Source organism: Microcebus murinus, chromosome 5, assembly GCF_040939455.1.
Source record: "Microcebus murinus isolate Inina chromosome 5, M.murinus_Inina_mat1.0, whole genome shotgun sequence".
Taxonomy (NCBI): domain Eukaryota; kingdom Metazoa; phylum Chordata; class Mammalia; order Primates; family Cheirogaleidae; genus Microcebus; species Microcebus murinus.
Window position 1 is genome coordinate 17,356,526 of NC_134108.1, and position 16,533 is coordinate 17,373,058.

At 38.2% G+C, this 16,533-nt stretch overlaps 1 protein-coding gene and 1 non-coding gene across 2 annotated transcripts in view; one reads left to right on the top strand and one right to left on the bottom strand.

Moving 5' to 3' along the window:
- Positions 1-16,533, bottom strand: part of SAMD5 (sterile alpha motif domain containing 5) — a 380,822-nt gene that overhangs the window by 234,839 nt on the left and 129,450 nt on the right. The window lies entirely within an intron of this gene.
- On the top strand, positions 9,422-9,485 carry LOC142871264 (U7 small nuclear RNA). The gene has a single exon (XR_012919518.1). It is a non-coding gene; the product is annotated as a U7 small nuclear RNA (small nuclear RNA).

Consider the following 16,533-nt stretch of genomic DNA (forward strand, 5'->3'; position numbering starts at 1 on the left):
ATGACACTTGGGATATGCCAGGAGGGTTTCAATTATTGGAAAGTGGCTTAGCCTGGAAGGCATTGGCCCTATGGGGTGACAATTCACAAGGCTCCCCATTAACTAGGATCCACCCGCCACACACACTGTGGCATCCCTGTGCCTCTCCGGTGCTGAGGTCCCGGTGGCCTTATTCCCAAGCCCTGGACCATCACCAGGCCCCTCCCTGTCCCACCACAGTGGCCATCTGGGCCCGGAACTATCCTACGGCCGGTGCATCTCGGCCACTCTGAGAGCTTCGTCCTCTCGTTTTTTTAAAAAATCCCATGTGTTGTTACACACTCAACTATAGAATCTATTTTTTTCTTCTGTTGTCTCATAGTAAGGTAATGTATTTTCCTCAAGCTCAAAACTTCATTCTTGAATCCTTTCTCTACTGATGGTCGCTCCTTTCCCAACACTGGGGCTGGGAGGAACGCGGGCAGGAGGGTCTTGAGCTCTTGCTCCTCCTGGGAGTTTCCAGAGCATGGCTTTCCCAGCACCCCGGGCCGCTTCGCCACTGAAGTCTACGGCTTCTGTGCCACTGACTTCTCCCCTTCGTCCTCATTCAGAAACTTCAGAGCTGGCTCTGCTTTTATTCTAAGAACCCACCTCCCCGAGAGTCAGTAGGATGACTCCAGCCCTTCCCGAAGTCATTGCTTAGCCTTGTCCCATACAAGGATATTCAAGTTGACAGGTTCTGACATGTCCCTTGCTAATCACGTGACCATCCACGGGCCACCACTTTCCTCAGTCACCCTCTGCTGTTAACCTCAGCAGGCTGACATCATTAGTGGCTCTGAAGATTTGATTATGAGCTACAGTCATAAAAATCAGGAAAATACCCACTGTTTTTAAGAAAAAAATGTCTCTTTCTGATTGACCAAAGCGAGTCCATTTATATGCTAATTTTTATTATTATCTGGCCCTTCACCATCTGGCCTCAACTTCTTTCATTTCCTCCTCCCACCCACTCTCCGGCAATCCTGCAACCATGGCTCTCTAGACACCCCCAGGCCACACTCTCTCCGCCCTGGACAGGAGCCTTGCTCATGGTGATCTCTCCTGGAAAGCTGCAACTCCCCTGGAGACTTCCATCCCTTCTTCAAGGTCTAGTTCAAATGTTGCTTTCTCTTTGAATCCTTTCCCAGCCCTCTTGGGATGATCCGTCCCTATTCATGTATTTGATATTGATTGACTGCCTATTCTGGGCCAAGCATGTTCTAAGAGGGATTCATCAATGAACAGAACAGATGACAATCCCAATTCTTGTAGAATTTACCTTCCAATGGGAGGAAACTGATAATAAACTTGAAGGATTTTTTAAAAAAATACAGCACATTATCTGCTAATAACATACTCTCTTAATAAGTGCTATAAACCAGAATAGAAGAATAATGAGTGCTGAGAGTTGGGAGGGAAAGAGCAGTACTAGAATAGGATGGTCTAAGAAAGCCCCACTGAGTAGATGACCATTGAGCAAACACCTGAAGGAGCTGAGGAAGGGAGCCTGAAGTTGAATAACTACAAGATCAGTCAGTGTTTGTTGCCAGCACCTTAGTGTCCAGAGCTGGACCGAGAATTCTGTGAGGGCAGAGACTATTTCTCATGCATGTTTGTGCCTCCAGCTTCCAGAATGCCTCCCAGCACCTTGCAGGAGTTGATAAAAAATTATGTTTGAATTGAACTTAATACTTACAACATGCTCTGCTTACCTGTCTGGGTACATTTCACATTTTCAGGTGACTTTTCTCGGGAGTAACATTACAAATAGGCAACCGAGTGAAAGATGACAAACTTCAATTACCATAAAAGCAACACACTCCGTGCTTTCAGCGCTCATTATAAAATAAACAGTTAAAAAGTAACAGTCCTTGGTGTTGATATATTGAACCTTAAAGCTAAATTCTTGGCATTCTCCAACATATTTATAAGTGTGCAGTAAAATGCAAAGAAAGTTTACTTCTTTTGCATGGCATTTTATTAATGTAAATGACCAAAAGTCTCATGCAATGCATTACCCTTGAACTGCAGTGATTCACTGCAGCTCTACACTAATGGAAAATCACTGTCAGTTCATTTTAAATGGATTCCATGAAGGTATTACAATTTCTGCCTTATACAAAATATATCCTAAAATATATATTTAAATTATGTTACTGGACCAATAAATGGCTACAATACTGTACTGAACATAGGAAATTTAAAAGTGAGAACTTAATGACATATATCATGTAGAAGTCTCAATAGAAATAAATCAGAAGCTAGCAACCAACTGGCAACAACTTTCACACATACAAAACTCATAGAATGAGTTGAAGTGACTCATCAAAAAGAACAAAGAAGGATTTATCCCTAATGAGATGACATCACTGAAGAGTAAAACTATCTCTTAGAACATCTGTTTCAATTATGTTGTGGGGGAAACAGTCATATTTCATAGCATGGTTGTGTATTAGGTACTCACTTGGCAAGATGACCTCAATAGCAAAGCAGAGGGAACACGTTCAGGATGGGCCCTTCACATTTCAGAACCTGTGGTTACAATTCGAAAGCAAGCCCACGAGCAGGGGCTGGAACTGTGCTTTAGTCATAATTTAGTCTCCTTGTTGGAATGATGGATTATCTATAAAACCTAAGAGTAAAAGATGTATGATTCCCCTGTTACTCTCTGAATACAGCTGTTTTTGTATAAATATTATAGCTTTTATGTCTTCGAGGGTTTTTGGTCAAAGCTGTGAGGCAATACATAGGGGTTTTTTACATGCCACTTTGAATCGATTCACAGGGGCCAGATCATACCGCACTAGAAGAATGTGGGCCAAATCGGTGATCAGCAGGCAGGACTGCTGTGATCAATTATTGATGTCTGCCATGGGCAAGAGTTAGTGTTTTCTCATATGCTGCTCTTGGCTTCAAAGGGTGATAATACATTAGTGCATGGAGAAGGCATGGTGACAAAAGAAAAATCTAGCTTGAGACTGGAAAAGAAAAATCTAGCTCGAGACCGGAAAAGAAAGGGGAAGCAGCAGGAAGAGAACAGGCAGTTGCTTTGTCCAGCTGTTCCTCTTCCCTTGTAGAATTCTCCTTTCACTAAAATCTTATGTGTATGTCTTTTGTTTTAATAAGATGGGTAACTCATTCCCAAAGTATAAATTAGCTACCTCTCAGGACATTAAGTAATGAGAGAATGATACGGCATCTGTTGGGGTTTGGATAGGAAAGCAGAACCCTCTCCAGGTATTCCAGGCAGGAAGAGATTTTATCCAGGGCTCTCTAGCAGAAGACAATAATGGAAGGGAGTGCCACGGTGTCTCTGTGCCAACCTCAAGCCCTGGAGTGCATGGAGAAGGACTCTGGATTAGAGACTGCCTGCCAGACCTTTGAAGAGGAAAAACTGAGTTGGGTGTGTGCCAGGAATATAGTGTTTTATGCTACTAATAGAAGCTTTCAGGTTGGTATTAGGGAGTGGTAAACAGGTGACTGCTAAGCCTGAGAGAATTGCTGAGCCCCAGGTAGGCTCAGGTTCTGCACACCAGCATCCGTGAGGCACGTGCTGCTGTGACAAGCAGCCGGTGGTCAGCGGCCACCCTCTACTCTCCACCCTGCTCCTTCTCCATTACTAGGAAAAGCTTAGATTGTCTTGCTTTTCCTACCACACACTACAAGGATCCCCAGGGATATGTAGCACTTCGGAAACAATTATCACAGCCATTGTCCCCTATTTTTGTTCTTACCCAAAAAAGACACAAAAGGACAAGAAAGAGTAATTTTTAGTTTATACAGATAGCATGTTATGTCATTAGCATACTCATTGAACAATTGTGGTTAAATACCAAGTTATACTTAGTGTTTATTTTTCCCAATAATCACAGATCTTAAAATTACCTTGTACAGTATTACTATTTTTATTCATTATCTAAGTACTTGAATACTTCTACTCCATTATCCTTTTTTTTTCTGACAGATGGACCTCCACTTTTTTTTAACACCCTGTTCCTCCATAGATTAAACCTCCTCGTCACCTCCCATCTTTCATTCATGTTGCTCTTACTCACACTGCCAGAGATGTAGGTGAGCTTCACAGCAGTCTTATCACTGAGGAATTCATGTTTAAGGTTTTTATTTTTTCTTTTAAATTTGTTTTTCATGGATTTCATATAGTTGAGTTTTTAAATCAGCATTTCATGATAGTTTCATTACTGTATCCTGCTTTTATTAAGCCAGAAAAAAACATCAAGACCATTGATAAATAGAGAAGGTGTCCATACAAGTGTCATTTTCCAAAGGAATAGGTTAAAAACATTATTGCAAAAAACTATTTTGTTTTTGACTATCAAAAATTATCTGGGTTGAGACATTTAAATGTAGATTTCTAAACAATTAATCAGCATGCAAAGCATTTCTGTAAATGCTGGGGACAAGATAAGAATAACCAATGTTATTGTTAGGATTCAAAATTATTCTAAAAGTCTTAGCCAACGAGATAACATAAGAAAAAGATAAGAGTAGCGCAACTATAGGAACAGAAGAATCAAAGTGATCCTTCACTTAGAAAATTCAAGACAAAAATCAAATCATGGTATACTATTTGGTCTAGCAGTAAACAATATTAAACAGTTGTAAATAGTGGCTATTGGTTTAAAAAACCAAATTGTGATATGTATTATTTGGGAGGAACTGAAGGAGCAAAAGAAATGAATTTTTTTATTTCAGCGTATTATAGGGTACATTTGTTTAGATTACATATATCGTCATTGCCTCACCCAAGTCAGAGCTTCAAGCATGTCCATCCCCCAGACAGTGTGCACCGCACCCATTAGGTGTGTATATACCCTCCCCACTTCCCCTCCCACCTGTCTTAAGAAAGGAATTTAAAAAAGCAAATTCTCACCTAGAAAATCAATAGAGGTTGATATATCAAGAAAGAGCAGTATAATGATTTAGAAAAATGAAGATAAATACAAGAAAAAAAAATTAAAAATCACTGTCCTCTGGGGAAGGTGGATGGAGGTGGAAAGGGCTGTGATAAGGGTACTGACTTTTTTCATTATAAGCCTTTCAATGTTATTTGCTATTGACTTATTTAGCTATGCACATATACATTTCTTGGATAAAAGTAAATCATGATTATTCATACTACAAATATGCAGTTTTTCAAAAGAAAAAAGTATATTCATACTAACATGAAAGTAAGTCTAAGACACTGTAAGTTAAAAAGCTATTCACATTGCAGAACTGTTCAAAGTGATGAAGGAGCATTTTCCCTTTTTATTTTATAAATTTAGACTTTGGAAATTTTACTACAATATGTATTACTTTGTAATTAAGGAAAGAAATTCTTAATCTAAGAAAATCCAATGAACATATGCAAGAATTAAGGAAAGTATACCATAAAGTGTCTACAACAAGGTAAACAAAAACCAATAGTTTTCCCATGTATCTTTAATAATTAGAACATAGTGAGAAAATTTCCCACTCACAACCGTGGCAAAAAGTACAACACATGAGCATTAATACATACAAAAAATGTACACATGCTATGACATTTTATAGAAAGCTACAAATAAAAACCTGTAAGCAGAGAGGTTAACCATATTCCTGGTTGGAAAACTCAATTTTGTAAATACATAACTTCTCCTAAAATTAATTTATAGATTCAATGCAGACTGCAACAAAATCCCAAAGAGAATTTTCTATGGAATTTGTCAAGTTGATTGTAAAATACATCTGGAAGATGAGCTAAAAAAAAACTATGGCAGAGAAAAATAAGAAGGACCTTGTTGTACCATATATAAAATATATTATAAATTTCCAGTAATTTTCAAAATGTGTCATTACAGAAAGAATAAACAAGAAGGTAAATGGAAATGTGAGAAAAGGTAAACAATACACATTCAAAAAATACACAAGAAAAGATGTTAAAGTTTTCTGATAATAGGAGCAATAACAAGTAATGAGCTATCTGTTGTCCAATTTGTTGAAAATATTAAGAAAAAAATTAATAACACCCAGTGCAAGAAGACACATGGGGAAACCACATTCTCTCATGTTACTGGTATCAGCAACTTGCTTCAGCCATTCTGGGGACAATTTGGTAGGAACCCTACATGTTAAATATGCTTATAACTTGCCCTAGAAATTCTACTTTTGGAACTCTATCTTAGAGATGTATTCATACACGTGAAAAAAAGATACAGCATACTGCATTTGATTGTGCTTCACTTGATTGTGTTTTGCAGATATTGAATTTTTTACAGATTGAAAGTCTGTGGCAACCCTGCATCGAGCGAGTCTATTGGTGCCCTTTTCCCAGCAGCATGTGATCACTTCGTGTCTCTGTGTCACATTTTGGTAATTATCCCAATATTTCAAACTTTTGCATCATCATTATTATTATTATTATTACATCTGTTATGGTGATCTAAGTAATTTTTGGCATTGCCACTGTAATTGTTTTGGGGTGCCACAAACTGCACCCATTTAAGACGGTGAACTTAATCAATACATTTGTTGTGTTCTGTGTTCTGGCTGCTCCACCAACCACCCACTCCCCTGTCTCTCTCCCTGTCCTCTGGGCACTCTATCTCGTGAAACACAACAATATTGAAAGGAGGCCAACTAGTCACTCTGGAATGGTCTCTAACTGTTCAAGTGAAAGGAAGAGTTGTACATTCTTTAAATCTAAAGCTAGAAATGATTACGCTTTGTGAGGAAGTTATGTCAAAAGCCAAGATAGGCCTTAAGCTGGGCCTTTTGTGCCAAACAGTTAGCCAAGCTGTGAATGCAAAGGGAAAGTTCTTAAAGGAAATTAGAAATGCTACTCCAGCAAGCACATAGAAAATAAGAAAGTGAAACAGCCTTATTGCAGATGTGGTAAAAGTTTGAGTGGTGTGGATTAAAGGTCACATCAGCCACATTTCCAAAGGCTAGTCCAGAGCAAGGTTCTACCGCTCTTCAATTCTGTGAAGGCTGGGAGAGGTGAGGAACCACCAGAAGAAAAGTCTGAAGCTAGCCAGGGTTGGTTTGTGACATTTAAAGGAAAGAAGCCATCTCTGTAACATAAAAGTGCAAGGTGAAGCAATAAGTGCTGAGGGAGAAACTGCAGCAAGTTATCCAGAAGATCACTGATGATCTTAGGTGACTCCACTAAACAACAGATTTTCCATGTAGATGGAACAGACTTCTACTGGAAGATGATGACATCTAGGACTTTCATAGCTAGACAGGAGAAATCAATGCTTGGCTTCAAAGCTTCAAAGGACAGGCTAACTCTCTGGGTAGGGGCTAATGTAGTTGGTGACTTTAGATGAACCCAATGCTCATTTATCATTCCCAAGATTGTAGGGCCCGTAAGGAGTATACCAAATCTACCCTATGCTCTGTAATAGAACAACCAAGCCTGGATGACAGCACATTTGTTTACAGCATGAGTTACTAAATATTTTAAGCTCACTGTTGAGATCTTCTGTTCAGAAAAAACAAAGATTCCTTTCAAGATATTACTGCTCCTTGACGATGCACCTATTCACCCAAGAGCTCTGATGAAGATGAATGCTGTTTTCATGGCTGCTAAGACAACATACATTCTGCAACCCATGGATTGAGTAGTCATTTCTACTTTCAGGTCTTACTTTTTAAGAAATACATTTCGTAAGGCTACATCTACCATAAATGGTGATTCCTCTGACGGGTCTTGGCAAAGTACCTCGAAAAACTTTCTGGAAAGGATTCACCTTTCTAGATGCCACTAAGAACATCTGTGATTCATGGGAGGAGGTCAAAATATCAACATTGACAGGAGTTTCAAACAAATTGATTCCAACACTTAAGAATGATTTTGAGGGGTTCAAGACTTCAGTGGAAGAAGTAACTGCAGATGTGGCAGAACAAGAGGAGCCTGAAGATGTGACTGAGTTGCTGCAATCTCATGGTAAAACTTGAATGGATGAGGGGGAGTTACTTTTTACAGATAAGCAAAAAAAGTAGTTTCTTGAGATGGAATTTACTCCTGGTGAACGTGCTGTGGATATTGTTGAAATGACAACAAAGGATGTCGAATATTCCATACACTTATAGTTGATAAAGCAGCTGCAAGGTTGGAGAGGACTGACTCCAATTTTGAAAGAAGTTCTACTGTGGGAAAAATGCAGAGAAGTCTTTTGTGAAAGGAAAAGTCAACTGATGCACAAACGTCATTGTTGTCTTATTTTAAGACATTGCCACGGCCACCCCAACTGTCAGCAACCACCACCCTGATCAGTCAGCAGCCATCAACATCAAGACAAGACCCCCCACCAGCAAAAAGATTACAACTTGCTGAGGGCTCAAATAATGGTTAGCATTTTTTAGCAATAAAGTATTTTTAATCAAGGTCTGTGTATTTTTTTTTTAGACATTATGCTACTGCACACTTAACAGACTACGGTATGGTATAAACATAACTTTCATATGCCCCAGAAAACCAAGTAATACATGTGACTTTTGCGATTATCACTTTATTGCAATGGTCTGGAACCAAACCTAGGTTGCAATAACTCCAAGGTATGCTTGTATATGTACAATAAAATTTACTGCCAAAAAAACCCTGAAAATTACCAAAGTGTCAATCATTATGGAAAAGATCACCAACTATGTGGCCATAAAAACAACGTGGTAGAGCCTCATATTTTTCATGGAAAGATCTCCAAAGTTATATTCAAAGTAAAAAAACCAAATTGCATAGAAATATGTATAATATGATACAAGTTATTTTTTATCTATGTATGTATGTGCATATATGTATAGATGCATAGAAGGTTTGCAAGAATGTATATAAAATGTTTAACAAAGTTTGCTTCTGAAAAACAGAGTGGGATTGAGCAAAAAGATAAGGCAGAAATTCACATTTTACTTTATATATTCTAGTATAAATTTGAGATTTTTGCTACAGGCAGTAATTCTTGCATTCTATTTGTAGGTAGACGTAATTTTTATAACGTAATATTAAAAATGTTTTAAACTAGTCTGCCAAAGAAGAAAAGCCTATGGCAAGTATATTTTTATCATTTCATGTTTAACTTGAAACATTAATTTCATCACCTGTTCTTTTGTAAGAAAAGAAATTACAAGCAATATAAAATTTGAAATTAGATGCTTAATTTTCAGTTTCATCATTATTTCATCATCTTTTATTTTTCCATTTTTTTCACTCTGCTATTTAAAGTTTCTGTGGGGAAAAAAAGAGAATGGGAAGAGGAGACAGAGAAGAAGAAAATAAGGAAAATTTGACTAATTCCAGAAGATACGTGAAAAGCCCAGTTAAATTCTGACATCATAAAGTTGATAGTCACCTACCTCAGCATGACAGAAAACATTAACAGCCTCAAAAATTGCCCTTTCTTTATCATAACAAAAACAGCTAGAGTGCTACAGCTCTTTCAGAATGTGTCTAGTAGGTTTTCTAGTTTCCACCAGAAAATACCCCATGCCAAACAAACAAACAAAAGAAAACCAGACAGGAATTTGAGCTGGTGCAGGGACTAATGAATGAAAAGCCCCTAACAGTCTTCCTTGCATGTGGAAGACGCAGGCAGGACAAGGGAAAACTGCTGCACGCATGGCTTTTTCTTGGCCCCTTTTAGATTTTATCTAAAAGGATGCTCCAGACCAGGCTTTGCCATTAAGTCTTCCTTATTATGATATGCCAACAGCTTTTTGTAAAACTGCAAATCGCTACCCAAGTTGTTAGATGTGATTATTACCAATTGGTGCAAATTACTTTTTTAATGCCTTTCTGTCTTCTTTTTCTCTAATCAACATCTCACCATAAAAATAAACGAATGTTGGGAATTCAAATTAAACAACAACAATAGCACCTTACCTAGTGCCTACCATGTGCAAAACTCAGAACAATAAACTGAATAAACTGTGGGAAAATGAGAGATGAATAAGACACAGGCCTTAGTCTTCTCTTTGAAAAGCCTAATTATGTAACAGTAAGGCCCGAGAGGTAACCAGCCACGCTGATACCAGGCTGAATGCGATCGAGACTTTGATGACAGCGCAGCTCACAGGGAGGAGGGTGATTCCCAACCACATGGGCTCTAGGAAGCATCATGTGAGAAATGACAAATCATCTGGACCTTGAAAAAATGGGGGAGAAGGGTATTCCAAGGAAAGATCCACATGACAAAAGGCTTAAACATGAGACCTGCCAGTAAGGTGGTGACGAAGCTGGATGGATGAGAGAGGGGCAGGGAAAAGGGCGGCAGATGTGATTTAGGGGAATAAACCTGAAAAGAAACCTAAGGTAAGAGTCAGCCACGGTGTCCCAATCTCTATTCTTACTTGAGGATCCTATGGGTTTCTTTCTGGCGTGGGATTTATTTCTTGTCTATTGGAGCTAGGCCATGTGAGGACTCCTGTGGATATCACTGTATTTACAACATGGGCATTTTGAATCAAATATAAACGCTTTGTTACTCCCAAATCACTTCATTTCTAATCCGATCACAAAAAGAAAGGTTACCGCCCCCTCAGATGCAGAGGGAGAGTATGGCTTGCTGGGGCCACCAGGGAAGACTGTATTCCAGTCCTCATCTGCTTCCTAAAGCAGTGTGAGCAACTGGGAGGGAGGCAAGCTCCCTGACAGGGAGGAAGGGCCCGAGCTTTGACAGCCAGGAAAAAAGCAGAAACGGGCTGTTGGACGCACTCTGGTCTTACGAGCAGAGTGTGAATGAAGACATTTTGTGACTCTCTGGAAAATATTTGTATTTAAAGCCCTCTTCTCAAAATACACATATGCATTATAATGAGCTGGTACAAATATATCCTACACGAGTCTTTGCTTTTATGTCACAGTAAGACGTATTTATCAAATCATTTTTGCAATGAAAGCAAAAGTAAAAAACACACACACAATCATGGAGAGCAATAAGGTATTCCTTAAATGAGGAAAAATGATAATCTTTTCATATTTGCTTAAATAAGCAGGATAGGAGGACAAAAACAATACAGAATGTTAAAAACACTGTTGAATTCATTTCTAAGACATTCACAGAAAAGGAAAAAAGAACTAACAGGTGTCTTACTGGATTTTGCAAAGGCTGTTGTTACACCAGAGACATCTCCTTCATGGAAAGATAGTATCACGTGAAGGATTATCATGGCAAAAATTATGTCAGTTGACATTTCAGGGGCTCCAGTTGTGGAAATGGTTTTTGTGGCTGGTTGAAGGGGCAGATTCCAAAAGCTGTGGGAAGTCACCCTCTAATTATATCAGGCACAAATCTTGACCATGGAGTTGATTAATGAAAGGTACACAGTAGGAATTCCACAAGCGCTTGTTGGCAGCCTAGTCTTCACTGATCTGCTGTCCAGGGTTTTTTTTTTCTCTCCTGATTATAAGAAATATTTAATTATCAATGGTAAATTTGTATAAGGTACAGAAAAAATTCAAAAGAAAATAAAACTCATCCATAAGCATACTGTGCCGATACAACTTTCCATTTTGATGTTTCCCTGTTTTTCCTCTTATTCCAATACTTTCAAAACATCCACTGAAAAGGTATCTCAGAGGATTTGTCTGACTGATGTATATAAAAAGGAAAGAGACCTCTCCATGCAAAATGAAAAAAGCAGTACCCTTGCAGAATCATATAAGCTACATTAAACTTGTTTGTAGATTCAGTTGCTTACATTTTAACTCTAAATGCAATAAAGGCAATACAGTAGAAAATACAATAAAAACGTTCTTTCAAGGGAAGATCTTCATTTCCAGAAACATGTTCCACCGTTACAGAGCAAATGCCCATTCTAGTTAAACAAGGTTGAGTGGTTCCCTACTTGTTTCTCTACAGTCTTGGGACAGGATAAAGAAATTGCTACCTAAGTAAATTTTATAAAGGTTACAGTAGGCCAAACACAGAGAACAAAGGGAAAAAAGAATAACAATAATATTCAAAGCAGCAGGGAAAAGCAACATAGTTTAATCCCCCCAGCAGATGCTTACTTGGTGCTATTTATTTTACCTTTTGTAGGATTTAGGAATTTCTTTCTAATTGTAAAAAAACAACCCAAAACCTAGATATTTCATGCTTCTGAATTTTGACATACATAGCAAATATGCATTTGATTTTCAATTAATTCTGTAAATATCCAATTCCATCATGAGAGATTAGAAAGAAATGCCAGTGAAATTTACATATGGTGTTTCAGTGTTTCCGGATTTGTGTTTTTATTTATTTCCATTTTATGGAGATTGTTATTTGCTGAATATTAGCATAAATTCTCATATAAAAAATAATCCTTCAATCAACACAACTGGCATATTTTGGTGTGTAACATATTAACATTTTTCTATGAAAGGATCTAAAACAACCCCAACTTTGGGTATCAGTCAGAAACTGTTCTGATGGAGGAACTCTCTCTGCAAAGTACCTGGACCTCAGAAATGTAAAGACAAGTTTGACCCACACAGAAGATGGCTTATAGTGTATTTATCTCTGCTGGTCTCCTGGAGTTATAATGATTACTGTCAGCAGGGATGCCCTTTCCTCTGACAGAGTTGACACTGCCGAGTACAAATTAAAGCAAAATCAGATTTTTTAGTCTCTGAAAGAGTAGTGGAAATGGAGGAGGGGCATAATCTTTCCTTCCATATCTTTCTTCTGACTATTGCAAGTTTATCAAGGAAACTCAGCACCAGAAAATTTAAATGGAGATCATACAGACTGAATGGGGAAGGTTTTTTGTTGAGTGAAGATAGAATGAGACAAGCACTGCTGAGAAATTGCCAAAGGTCCTTAAGATTTCTCTAACCATTACAAAAACAAAAAAGATCAATTTCAGTCCTTCTCAGCCTAAATTTGTTCTCACATCTTAATCTCTTAGAATTAAAAATGTGATGCTCACATTTTCAAAAGACTAATTGTGCAAATTTCTAAAAAAAAGAAGAATCTCACATGTAAAAATCTCAGACAAATGGACAACTGTAGCAATTATAGAATTTTATACCAAGTATCAGAGATTCTTGTGTTAAGGTTTCAGGATTTCACAGTGGCTGAAACAATGAAATATTTTCAAGATACTGATGAAAAGCTTAACAAAAATGCAGAACTATTATTAATTCTCATATTCATATTTTTCTCCAGCTTCACGGTAATTCACACTAAAAATGAAAGTCAACCCCTCTTGTGACTAAAGCATTAATTGCATAGAGGTATGCTAATGTTGTAATGACATATTATCAGATGTCATTGCTTTTGCAAAATATCCTACAAGACAGCTACTAGTATACTGTGAAATATTAATAATTAAAAACAAATCACACTTGTCAAAATAAATACATTTGTCTATTATAATATCCTTGTTTCTTTACTTGGCACTTGTTTTTTGAAGTGGCAGGTGTCAAAGTGGATCTTTTTGTTGTAGAACATGTATCCAATTATGCACATGGTTTAGAGAGGGTCTGACAGCAGATTGAAATGATTAAATGCATGCAAAAGAGTGATGTAGCAAAAGAGAAGAATTCTCTGGAATTACTGTTCCAGGAGAATCAAAGACAAGAGAATGAGACCCAAACTGAAAATACTCCATCAGTGATATTTAACCCAAACCTTTTCAACTGCACATTCTCATCCACAGTAGAGAGCCCAGAGTGAGGGGTCCTGATACATTGATGTTCATTCTCAACAAAGTGAAGGATATCAGTCTTCCCAGAGGGATTTCATTTATTCTGCAATTTACTGCACAATTCAGTGACCAAGTTCCTCAGTTTTATATTTAACTTTTAAATCCTTCCCTAATTCACATAATTTTCTTACATATTGAAATGGAAATGAGCCTTTTTTTCTGTTTCTAAGATTTTGCTTCCTCATTCATTTCCATTTCTAAAATAAACCAGAGCGCCAGTGTACTAGCTCAGAATGATAATTGCCAAGAGGACTAGGGTGTCCCCAGAGGTCTGGCTGGAGCATCCATCTCTGAAAAGGGAGACTTACAACCCCATTTGCTGGCAGCTCCCAAAGTTTGACAGAAGACAAACGGGATGAACTTCAGCTGTGTGATTGGGAAAGGTGCATAAGTCTACAAAATACTATTATGCCTCTTTCATCTTGTACTTAATTCAGATCATGACACCAAAGAAACACGCTCACCGACAAGCATGGTTAGCTATTAGCTGTTCTCTTCCCCTCCGAATAGCACATGCATCATCTACTCTTTGAGTCAGTTTCTTCCTATTCTTTGAGGATGTCGGCATAAAGAAGGGGAAGTTATTCCCCTTAATAAGTCGATGAAGGCCATTCGTGGGCTAGAGAAATGGGCAACTATAAACTTAAATGAGTGGCAAGCATCTCAGTTAAAAGAATAGTTTTAAAGTGATCAGGGTCCTCCTAAGGAATAACATTGCTCCTTCCAGCAAGTCAGTTTCCTACATGATAGATACTCATTTTAGATTGATTAATATTAATAATTTGGGGACTGACAATTTCTTTAGAGATCATATGACGCTCCCACACTTCTAAGATGTTTCTGTAAGAGAACTTTTTGAGAAAATCTTCATCTTGCAATTTAAAAGAAATTGTTCTTCGCATCACATTATGATGTCTGATTCTATTCTGTAATTATAGCAGGTGTGTTTCCCAAATATTTTATGCATTTACTTCTTCCAACTGAAAAATAGCACTTTCATTTTTTTATTTGATATATTTTTAAATTATATTCTTCGATTCAAAGTCTAAAGGTGAAGTCTCAAATGTAAATGCTTTTTAAGGGTGACAATTATTAGGAATCTCAAGGTTCTATTTTCTTTCACAGGGTTGTTCTTTACCCAGGGAAGGGAAAAAAGTATTGGCAAATTTTGCTCATAAAGGGAATATATACATATAACTGTCTACTCCCAGCCAGAACTTTAGTACTGGTGGCCAATCTGGAGATTTATATCCACCTGGTCCCATATGTTAGGGACAAATCTGTCCACACCTCATGGAGCACCTTGGCAGGAAGGATGGGTGCTCTAAAAATGAAACTTGGGAGATCAGTGTTGAAACATTGTCTCAAAGAAACCTGCACCTGACTTCTAGTTCATACCAGATCGTGAACTCTATGAAGAGCCTAAAGAACCATCATGAGGAGATAAACCCTGGAGATGCCTGTCTTGCCCAACATTGGCTCAGCATGGTAGAGACGCAAAGTGGCCAGAGGGCAAGGTCTGGGGAAGGACTTCTGCAAGTCACTCTATAAATCCTGTTTCCTGGAGCATGCTGAACTTCCATTTTAATGCAAGCCATTACCACCATTACAGACAACCTCCATGACTTACTGTGCTTCCATATAATCCACTGTAGAATATGAAGAGATACAGGAGATGGAATAATATAGACATCCACACTTGTACGGTGCCAATTCCTGCTTGAGCATCCTTCCGCAGGAGGAACTGGGCCATTTTGGCATGTCACAAGGACAGGCCGACTTCTAATTCAAGGCTCTCAAGACCCATCAGCTCTGCAGCAACCTCAAAGCTTCCTGTCAATGTTGTTAATGGCAAAGCTAAGCACGTGCGTGTCTTCGGTCAGGGTGCTCCTAATAGCACCGTGATTGCCAAGTGATTGAGAACAATCATCGAGGGAAGACAGAAAATGGCCTATTAGGACGTCCTGGCCATCTCCCTCCCCTCCCCACAGAGCTGCTTTCTTTCCACAGGCACAACAGGGCGGTGAACTACAGGAAATTCACTACAGCCTCTCCTGGTTCTATTTCCAGCCACTACGAGTTATGAAAATCTAACACAGGAGAGGGGGTAGAATGGAAAATTCACCTTAATGCTACAGCTATATACCCTATTGCTAGATATTTCCAAAGAATTACTTGATATAGCTTATCAAGGTTGGTATAGCTTATACTCTAGCTGCTACTTCTCACATTTTTGGTTAAAGAAAGTAATGTAACAGAAATTTCTAAATGGAATACCCCCATTCTTCTATATACTTTGGGAGAACATCTATCAAATTATCCTTCCTTCTTTTCCTGATAACATCGAAGAGTCTGTTGACTTTCTAATGAACAATCTCTCCACCATCCCAACCATTTCATTTGATCAGGCCAAAATGGAGCTCGTATAGAAGACTGAAGCTCATGTCCCAAAATACAAATACCAATACAAATCCTGTTGTGTTTGTTCTCTTCTCCTGATTGCATGATCCTTTAGGGAACTTTACAGGCCATCATTGATAAGCTTTACTGCTAGCAAAACAATCGCTGGTAAAGAAAATCACAGAGTCAGGGAGATGAGAAAAAACGTTCCCAGCCATGTTCAATAATGTGGAAGTCATTTTTTTAAATGGTCTGAAAACATGCTCTGTTTCCCAGTCTTATTTGATTAGGAAGCTCATTTCCCCAAAGAATACCTATTAACCCATTAACAACTCACAGCACACCAACTGTCACCTGCCAATTATAAAGCTGTTAGGAACACACTGGTCTAAATGTTTCAGCCCATTCTGTTACAAAGCCATAATCTTCAGTGTCTGCTAT